The sequence below is a fragment of the Triticum aestivum genome, chromosome 2A (genome assembly GCF_018294505.1).
Source record: "Triticum aestivum cultivar Chinese Spring chromosome 2A, IWGSC CS RefSeq v2.1, whole genome shotgun sequence".
Lineage (NCBI taxonomy): Eukaryota > Viridiplantae > Streptophyta > Magnoliopsida > Poales > Poaceae > Triticum > Triticum aestivum.
Genome location: NC_057797.1, coordinates 747,665,567 through 747,675,472, shown reverse-complemented (window position 1 = coordinate 747,675,472; position 9,906 = coordinate 747,665,567).

Below are 9,906 nucleotides of genomic sequence, written 5' to 3'. Positions count from 1 at the left end.
GGCGGATCTCTGATAGGGTGTCCCGAACTGTGCGTCTAAGGCGGATGGTAACAGGAGGCAGGGGACACGATGTTTACCCAGGTTCGGGCCCTCTTGATGGAGGTAATACCCTACGTCCTGCTTGATTGTTCTTGATGATATGAGTATTACAAGAGTTGATCTACCACGAGATCAAAGAGGCTAAACCCTAGAAGCTAGCCTATGGTATGGTTGTATGTTGTCCAACGGACTAAAACCCTCCGGTTTATATAGACATCGGAGGGGGCTAGGGTTACACAAGGTCGGTTACAAAGGAGGAGATATAAATATCTGTATTGCCTAGCTTGCCTTCCACGCCAAGTAGAGTCCCATCCGGAGATGGGACGAAGTCTTCCTTCTTGTATCTTCATAGTACAACAGTACGGCCAAAGGATATAGTCCGGCTGTCCGGAGACCCCCTAATACAGGACTCCCTCAGGGGTTATGTGGAGAAGAGAAAAATGAGAGTCTCACATCAACGAGGCTAATCAATGGGCTATGGAGATGCCCACCAATTGATGTTAATGCAAGGAGTAGGAATTGCCATGCAACGGATGCACTAGAGCTATAAATGTATGAAAGCTCAACGAAAGAAACTAAGTGGGTATGCATCCAACTTGCTTGCTCGCGAAGACCTATGGCACTTGACGAGGCCCATTATTGGAATATACAAGCCAAGTTCTATAATGAAAATTCCCACTAGTATATGAAAGTGACAAAACAAGAGACTCTCTATCATGAAGATTACGGTGCTACTTTGAAACACAAGTGTGGTAAAGGATAGTAACATTGTCCTTTCTCTCTTTTTCTCTCATTTTTTTGGGCCTTCTCTTTTTTTATGGCCTTTCTCTTTTTTTGGCCTTCTCTTTTTTTATGGCCTTTCTTCCCTTTTTTATAATTCCTCACTTGGGACAATGCTCTAGAAAATGATGATCATCACACTTATATTTATTTACAACTCAAAGATTACAAATCGATACTAGAACAAAGTATGACTCTATATGAATGCCTCCGGTGGTGTACCGGGATATGCAATGAACCAAGAGTGACATGTATGAAAGAATTATGAACTGTGGCTTTGCCACAAATACTATGTCAACTACATGATCATGCTAAGCAATATGACAATGATGAATGTGTCATGATAAATGGAATGGTGGAAAGTTGCATGGCAATATATGTCGGAATGGCTATGGAAATGCCATAATAGGTAGGTATGGTGGCCGTTTTGAGGAAGATATAAGGAGGTTTATGTGTGAAAGAGCGTATCATATCACGGGGTTTGGAATCACCGGCAAAGTTTGCACCAACTCTCAATGTGAGAAAGGTAAATGCACGGTACCGAAGAGTCTAGCAATGATGGAAGGGTGAGAGTGTATATAATCCATGGACTCAACATTAGTCATAAAGAACTATGCAAAAATCTACAAGTCATCAAAAACCTGGGCACTACGCGCATGCTCCTAGGGGGATAGATTGGTAGGAAAAGACCATCGCTCGTCCCCGACTGCCACTCATAAGGAAGACAATCAAATAACACCTCATGTTTCAAATTTGTTACACAACTTTTACCATACGTGCATGCTACGGGACTTGCAAACTTCAACACAAGCACTTCTCAAATTCACAACTACTCAACTAGTACGACTTTGAATATTATTACCTCCATAACAATCATCAAGCATCAAACTTCTCTTAGTATTCAACACACTCATAAGAAAGTTTTTACTATTCTTGAATGCCTAGCATATTAAGATTATTCAAGAAAATTACCATGCTATTTAAGACTCCCAAAATAATATAAGTGAATCACGAGAGTTCATCTATTTCTATAAAATAAAACCACCACTGTGCTCTAAAAATATATAAGTGAATCACTAGAGCAAATGACAAACTACTCCGAAAGATATAAGTGAAGATCAATGAGTAGTCGAATAATTATGCAACTATGTGAAGACTCTCTAACATTTAAGAATTTCAGATCTTGGTATTTTATTCAAAGAGCAAGCAAAACTAAATAAAATAAAATGACGCTCCAAGCAAAACACATATCATGTGGTAAATAAAAATATAGCTGCAAGTAAAGTTACCGATGAATGAAGACGGAAGAGGGGATGCCTTCCGGGGCATCCCCAAGCTTAGGCTCTTGGTTGTACTTGAATATTACCTTGGGGTGACTTGGGAATCCCCAATATAAGGCTCTTGCCACTCCTTATTCCATAATCCATCGAATCTTTACCCCAAACTTGAAAACTTAACAACACAAAACTTAAAGTAGAAAACTCGTGAGCTCCGTTGGTATAAGAAAATAAATCACCACTTCAAGGTACTGTAATGAACTCATTCTTAATTTATATTGGTGTTAAACCTACTGTATTCCAACTTATCTATGGTTCATACCCTCTGATACTACTCATAGATTCATCAAAATAAGCAAACAACACATAGAAAACAGAATCTGTGAAAAACAGAACAGTCTGTAGAAATCTGAATCAAACGTATACTTCTGGAACTCATAAAATTATCAAATAAATTTCTGGACCTGAGGAATTTTTCTATTAATCATATGCAAAAATAATTAACTAAATAGCACTCTCCAATAGAAAATGGCAGAAATTCTCGTGAGCACTAAAGTTTCTGTTTTTTACAGCAAGATCAACAAGACTTTCCCCAAGTCTTCCCAACGGTTCTACTTGACACAAACACTAACTAAAAGCATAAAACCACATCTAATAAGAGGCCACATGAATTATTTATTACTAAACAGGAGCAAAAATCAAGGAACAAAAATAAAATTGGGTTGCCTCCCAACAAGCGCTAACGTTTAACGCCCCTAGCTAGTCATGCTGATTTCAATGATGCTCACATAAAAGATAAGAATTGAAACATAAAGAGAGCATCGTGAAGAATATTACTAGCACATTTAAGCGTAACCCACTTCCTATGCATAGGTATTTTGTGAGCAAACAACCTATGGGAACAAGAATCAACTTGTATAGGAAGGTAAAACAAGCATAACTTCAAAACTTTAAGCACATAGAGAGGAAACTTGATATTATTGCAATTCCTACATGCATATATTCCTCCCTCATAATAATTTTCAGTAGCATCATGAATGAATTCAACAATATAACCAGCACCTAAAGCATTCTTTTCATGATCTACAAGCATATAATTTTTATTACTCTCCACATAAGCAAAATTCTTCTCATTCGGAATAGTGGGAGTATCATAAGAAACTCGAATACTATAAATTGTTTCCACATTAAAAAAGTAATGTTCAGAAAACGGGTAACCATAATCATGACAAGTTTTATAAATATAATCACTACTTTTTATGGCATAAGTATCATCACAATAATCATCATAGGTAGGAGGCATGCTATCATCATTATAAATTTGCATATCAAAACTTGGGGGACTAAAAATATCGTCATTAAACATAGCTTCCCCAAGCTTGGGAAAAACATTAATTGCAGCAAATATATTCTCAAAAACATCATCTTCATCAAACATAGCATCACCAAGCTTGGGCCTTTTCACATCATAAGCATAATCACTCTCATAATTAATAGTATGGATAGCACCAATAGTATAGCAATTATCATATTCTTCCAAGAAAGTTCCAAAAAGATTTTCAAGATCATAAGAAGTATCATTATCTTACACAACTATATTTTCATGAGGAACAATAGTAATAGGAGCAACATTATTTGGGAGGGATACCTTTTTACCTCTCTTCCTTTTTCTTTTCTTCCTCTTCACCACCTCATGTGTGGGTTCAATCCTCTTTTTGGAGCTCCTTATTAATGAGATTGGTTGAATAGGAGGCTCCTCCTCGTTACCTAATTCATCATAAGAAATAATAGGAGGGTATTGGGAAGTATCTTCCCTTTCATTAGTATTCTCTTCATCCTCTATTTGTTTTCTTTTCTTTATGTAGTTGGCAATATAAGGATTTTCAATACAATTCACCGCACAATACATATAAATTTCCTCTAGATCAAATCCAAGAAGTTTATAACGGGCAAATTCTGGAAGATAATTAGTTATATGTTTCATTTCTTTGTAACCCATAAGAAAACTAAGTTCATTATGATGTGCAAGGGAAATCAAGTCATCACAATTTTTGGACATGATACGATCATGAAACAATTTGCATTGGGTACTGAAATGATCATGTTCATTGCAAAGCTCACAAGTATGGCCAAGATAATTTAAATTTTCAGCACATTCATCTAGCCTTTCTTGCAACAATTTAGTTTCTAAGTACTTATGCCTCTTGCAATATCTATCTTCCCTATTTGGTGTGTACTTACAAACCCAATGTACTCCACAAAAATTGACATGTTTATAGGAGACATTTTCATCATAACTAGTGCAATCATCATTAGTACCATGGATATTCAAGGAGTTCATACTAACAACATTGCAATCACGCTCATCATTCAAAGATTTAATGCCAAACATTTTAATGCATTCTTCTTCTAACATTTTGGCACAATTTTCCTTTCCATCATACTCACGAAGGATATTAAAAAGGTGAAGCGTATGAGACAAACTCAATTCCGTTTTTTATATAGTTTTCTTTTATAAACTAAACTAGTGTTAAAACAAGAAACAAAAAGACTCGATTGCAAGATCTAAAGATATACCTTCAAGCACTCACCTCCCCGGCAACGGCGCCAGAAAAGAGCTTGATGTCTGCTACACAACCTTCTTCTTGTAGACGTTGTTGGGCCTCCAAGTGCAGAGGTTTGTAGGACAGTAGCAAATTTCCCTCAAGTGGATGACCTAAGGTTTATTAATCTGTGGGAGGCATAGGATGAAGATGGTCTCTCTCAAGCAACCCTACAACCAAATAACAAAGAGTCTCTTGTGTCCCCAACACACCCAATACAATGGTAAATTGTATAGGTGCACTAGTTTGGCGAAGAGATGGTGATACAAGTGGTATATGGATGGTAGATAAAGGTATTTGTAATCTGAAAGTATAAAAACAGCAAGGTAACTAATGATAAAAGTGGGCGTAAACGGTATTGCAATGCGTTGAAACAAGGCCTAGGGTTCATACTTTCACTAGTGCAAGTTCCCTCAACAATTATAGCATTATTGGATCACATAACTATCCCTCAACATGCAAAAAACAGTCACTCCAAAGTCACTAATAGCGGAGAACAAACGAAGAGATTATGGTAGGGTACGAAACCACCTCAAAGTTATTCTTTCCAATCAATCTGTTGGGCTATTCGTATAAGTGTCACAAACAACCCTAGAGTTCATACTAGAATAACACATTAAGACACAAATCAACCAAAACCCTAATGTCACCTAGATACTCCAATGTCACCTCAAGTATCCGTGGGTATGATTATACGATATGCATCACACAATCTCAGATTCATCTATTCAACCAACACATAGAACCTCAAAGAGTGCCCCAAAGTTTCTACCGGAGAATCACGACGAAAACGTGTGCCAACCCCTATGCATAGGTTCATGGGCGGAACCCGCAAGTTGGTCACCCAAACATACATCAAGTGAATCATGTGATATCCCATTGTCACCACAGATACGCACGGCAAGACATACATCAAGTGTTCTCAAATCTTTAAAGACTCAATCCGATAAGATAACTTCAAAGGGGAAACTCAATCCATTACAAGAGAGTAGGGGGGAAGAAACATCATAGTGATCCAAATATGATAGCAAAGCTCGCGATACATCAAGATCGTACCACCTCAAGAACACGAGAGAGAGAGATAGATCAAACACATAGCTACTGGAACATACTCTTAGCCCCGAGGGAGAACTACTCCCTCCTCGTCATGGAGAGCACCGGGATGATGAAGATGGCCACCGGAGAGGGATTCTCCCCTCCGGCAGGGTGCCGAAACGGGTCTAGATTGGTTTTCGGTGGCAACGGAGGCTTCTGGAGGCGGAACTCCTGGTCTATTTTGCTCCCCGATAGTTTTAGGGTATATGGAGATATATAGGCGGAAGAAGTACGTCAACGGAGCCACGACGGGCCCATGAGGGTGGAGGGCGCCCCTTGGGGGGGTGGGCGCGCCCCCCTACCTCGTGGCTTCCTCGTTGCTTCCCTTACGTGGACTCCAAGTCTCCCGGGTTGCTTTCCTTCCAAAAATAAGTTCCGTGAAGTTTCAGGTCAATTGGACTCTGTTTGATTTTCCTTTTCTGCGATAATCTAAAACAAGGGAAAAAACAAAAACTAGCACTGGGCTCAAGGTTAATAGGTTAGTCCCAAAAATCATATAAAATAGCATAAAAAGGCATATAAAACATCCAAGGTTGATAATATAATAGCATGGAACAATCAAAAATTATAGATACGTTGGTGACGTATCAGCATCCCCAAGCTTAATTCCTGCTCTTTCTCGAGTAGGTAAATGATAAAAACAGAATTTTTGATGTGGAATGCTACCTAACATATTTCCTTAAGTAATTCTTCTTTATTTTGGCATAAATGTTCAGATCCATAAGATTCAAGACAAAAGTTTAATATTGACATACAAACAATAATATTTCAAGCATACTAACTAAGCAATCATGTCTTCTCAAAATAACATGGCCAAAGAAAGTTCATCCCTACAAAATCATATAGTTTAGTCATGCTTCATTTTCGTCACACAAGAATGCTCTCATCATGCACAACCCCGATGACAATCCAAGCAATTTTTTCATACTTTAGTAATCTCAAACCCATAAAGCTTCATGCAATACATGAGCACGAGCCATGGACAAAGCACTATGGGTGGAATAGAATATGATGATGGGGGTTGTCGGTGTCAAAACCGGCGGACCTCGGGTAGGGGGTCCCGAACTGTGCGTCTAAGGCGGATGGTAACAGGAGGCAGGGGACACGATGTTTACCCAGGTTCGGGCCCTCTTGATGGAGGTAATACCCTACCGCTACTAGGAAAAGGCCTACTAATGGCGCACCTAATTTGGCCATTAATGGTGCATTAGTGGTGCGCCATTAGTACCACGCCATTAGTATATTTTACTAATGGCGCACCACTGGTGCGCCATTAGTATCTGGTATACTAATGGCGCACCCCAGATGCACCATTAGTATATACAGCAGTGCGCCATTAGTATGCCTCCCAGGGGGCCATGTATACCCAGGTGCTTTGTTATACTAATGGCGCACAACTACAGGATGGGCCATTAGTAAGTTCGGCATACTAATGGCGCACTATTTACTGATGCGCCATTAGTATCCTTTGGCATAATAATGGCGCACTATGATGTGATGCGCCATTAGTATGAATATTAGGTTTTTTTATTTTTTAATTTTCTGTTTTTTGCACAGGTTACAAAATGTATAATTGGACAAAATATAGACAGCACACATCAACAACAGATTCATCGAATAAAATAGAAGATGAGTCTCTGAATACAATTCATCATTTTAGTCTCCGAATACAATTCATCATATTAGTCTCCGAATTGAAAAGACCGAACAAAGATAGAACACTATATTACAAGTCTCGAGACCGCGAGTTTGTCTTGACATTACAAGTCGATTTCGATCATTTAAACTACCATCACATAGAAGAGAGCTGCGGTCATCATGATGAGCATCATCACGATGAAACTCGTCTTCATCCGGTTCCTCCAACGCTCCCTCCCCTCTCCCGCTAGATAGCGGGCGTATCTAGATTCGGCCTCGGCCCTAGTGGTGTACCCTTTGTAACTGTTACCGCTGAATCGGTGAACCTGTCCCCAACACTCCTCCCAGTCGTTGTAGACTCCGGGAACCTTACCCTTGTACACGACATATCACGGCATCGCTATGCAGTAGCCAAACGAAACGTTAGTACCAATTCACAGACAATACATAAGCAATATATAAGTATGCAACAGAATGATCGGAAGAGAAAAGCAAAACATTAATAGCATCGATTACATCTAAGTTGAACGACTCTCGAAACCAAAGAGACATACTACAAGTTCATTAAAGTTTAATTACAACATGAGCCAATCGATGTTTCAGAACTAGACACAGTATCACTGTTTTTGACTCGACTCAAGGGACCGGAGCGTGGATGAAGCCGCCATCTATCGTGGGAGTCATGAAAAAACGGGCGTTGTCAGCCTGCATTTGTAGGATTGTGTCGATGTCACTGTTGGACGATTGATTTCTGAGGTTGAACTGCCCCGAGGTACGAAGGACATCTTGATGGATGATTTCCGCAAACTCCGACTGGATGCGAAAGAATTCTTGTCTGATGTCCGCGTCCTGGATTGCCGACACGCTCGCGGCCCAATCTTTGAGTCTACTCGGTAGCAGAAGTTGATGATGGTCCCGTACGATCGCCCGCATGTGATGGATGGCGTAGTAGGCACCCTTCTGACCGTCAGTTGGCTGCTTGACGCAACAGAACATCGTATTGTGGGAGAACACGTGCTTGACGTACTTACGAATAGGCCTGGTGAAGGTGCCTCCAGATTTGATGTAGCCGGGGAGAACATCATCAAGAACCTTCTTGACATTTGTGTAGTCTACGTTCGACTGATGGTCAGGGTCAAAATATGTGGCCATGGAATATTTGGGGCTTAGGAGGATGAGCGTGCAACGTGTGTCACTGCAGAAAACACGGAATGTTAAAAGAAAAACGATCGAAATCTAAGAATTCATATGTTACGGGGCGGTTGAGGGGAGGACTTACTCGGGAAAGTAAGGCACGAGGAAGTTATCCTTATCTTGGTTTGCCAGAATGACGCCTTCAAAGTAAGAACTCGCGACTTGCCGGTCCCCAGCGCTGCCCAAGATCTTGGCACGCATGTAGAAGGGGTCGACTATCACGATGTCCGGGGTCTTGTCGCGAATGATCCGCATCTCCATACTCAGCGAAAATAGCCGAACGAAGGTGTAGTGCAGCGGATGAAGGTTCAACATAGCGTGGATGTCATCAAACCGCAGGACGATCATACCCCCGATGGAGTTATCCACAAAGCCCTTGCCCTCTGGCACCTTGTCCGCGAAAACCGGGTATGCCACATCCTTCTCTCGGAGACGCCGCTTCTCCAAATAAAGAACAATGTCATGCAGACTCCGCATAGCACCGGTTGCAGCATTGAGCATATTTCTCGGTAGCATCGGCCTACCCGCCACATGCACCCTCCTCAAGATATCCTCGGGTGAAGGTGGCCCGTCCTGAGCACGGATCATACTCGGTGCTGGCTGGCCCGCACCCTTGTTAGTCTTTCTTTTGCGTGCCTTCTTCTTCTCCTGTAATGGGACCGAGTTCTGCTCACAGACCGCCTTCTTGAGTGTGTTGGGGCTGATAATATTTTGCACCTCGCCTATCTGAGGCTCGGTGAAGTCGGCAGCTGGAGGTGTCTCCTGAGAGCTGAACGGCAGACGACGCCTGTTGCAACTTGGATTCTCCGCGGTACTAGCTAGATCGCGCACGTCTTTTCTTGGGTTGGGTTCTTGAGAAGGAGGCCCCATGAAGTCGCCACCGTACCCATGATCGGAAAAGTACTGATCGACGTTGGCAAATGTATCATCGTCGTTGTCGTTCTGATCCTGTGCCATATGCATGTTTGGATCCAGTGGCATAGGGATGTCCGGCACCGTTGCGGCGGTCTTGCCATGGGGCCGACTTGGCGCCGGCACGACTGGCGGTGTTGTCTTTGTGGTGGTGTCCCCCGCCCCCAAACGAATCTGGCTCTTCGGCCAAAGCAGGGGCCAGCTCAGGCAGGCGCTGAGGGTCATCACGTCATCATCGTCGGCCCCGACGGGTCGAATCGGAGGTAACAACTCGTCGCAGCCTGGCAGCACCTGAACCAGTTGAACCCTAAACAAGTTGGGTGGCATCTGGGTACCGTGGAACAAGGGGTTGCCCGGTTGAACGATTT